At 52.7% G+C, this 1,173-nt stretch overlaps 1 protein-coding gene across 1 annotated transcript in view; it reads left to right on the top strand.

Moving 5' to 3' along the window:
* The window catches only part of XYLT1 (xylosyltransferase 1), a 74,845-nt gene that overhangs the window by 38,060 nt on the left and 35,612 nt on the right, over nt 1–1,173 (top strand).

Raw genomic sequence — 1,173 nt, 5'->3', positions numbered from 1 at the left:
AATTTCGTTCTTCATTGATGATTCAAGTGGTGTTCTAGGATGAGGCATGGCCTCTGGATGTGGATGCTTGTCAGTTACCTGTCCCTTACAGCATCCGGAGGAAAGGCTGACATGTGAAGAGTTGGCCACTGATGGAATGCCAGATAGACCGCCTCTTAGAACGGCTTACATATGTTTAAAATGAAAAACCTGCGTCTCACGAATGTTCTGTGGGAGCGTTGAGACTTTGAGAAATGGTTCGCCGGTCCCTGCAAATGCGACGAGCATGTTTTAATTCGGCATCGTTTGTGTCAGTCGCGAAAAAGATAAATCCAATTAAAAGCGCGTGGGTTTTATCATCTGGGTGGTTCTCCAGCCTGTGGAAAGGGAAGCGCTGTCTCCTGGCGTCTCCAGCGTGATTGTGCTTCAGTTCATCTGATGTTTACCCGCTTCGTCACAAGACTCTACCGATTTGTCTCCCTTCCCCCTCTGTCCCTTGAGGACAGGGACCACAAGCACCTGACCTGTCAAAGAAACAGGAGATCAGACAGACCCTGCAAAGTCTTGGAGCTACGAAGAGCAGACCACATTTAGAAAACTTCCAGTGCCTCCGAAGAGGGAGCGGGCAGGGCCAGCTCCCAAACGGCCTCGCATCATCGTCAAGAGTTAGGACTTTGTCCTGCAGGTGGTGGAGGGCTTGTGGGGAGAGCCAGCAGGAAAGCGGGCGGGGGGCGTGATCGGACTTATGTTTTAGAGAGATCTCATGACTTCTTCCCAGAGGCTGGTTTAGAGTGGATTCTGAAAGCTGGTATTTTGCCCAGTTCACTTCCCCGGTGCCCCGCTGTGGCTGTCACCATGCCTGTGGGATCCTGGAAGAAGCAGCGTCTAGCTTTTTCCATACGTTGCCCCCTGTGTCTTGGCAAGTGTGGGTCTCGCCGTAAGCTCTGACGACATGCGAATCGGAGGTCACCCTTCTCTCATCTCCAGGGCTTTTGCCCCGACCTTTCTTCTCGTTCTGGAATTCTGCCCTTCCTGAGACATTTCCTAGGAGACGAGAAGACTTCAGCGAGGCCCAAGCATAACCCATCCGAGGCCCGGATCTGCTCTCTACACAAGCGAGACGGGCGAAGCCGTGAAACCTCGCCGGGTCCTACGTTATTCACGTGTAAACTCGCGCAGGTTTGCAGGGTCATC

The sequence above is a fragment of the Pteropus vampyrus genome, unplaced genomic scaffold, assembly GCF_000151845.1.
Source record: "Pteropus vampyrus isolate Shadow unplaced genomic scaffold, Pvam_2.0 Scaffold413, whole genome shotgun sequence".
In the NCBI taxonomy this organism is placed as follows: domain Eukaryota; kingdom Metazoa; phylum Chordata; class Mammalia; order Chiroptera; family Pteropodidae; genus Pteropus; species Pteropus vampyrus.
The sequence above is the reverse complement of the archived record's forward strand: the minus strand, read 5'-3'. Positions and strand labels throughout refer to the sequence as shown.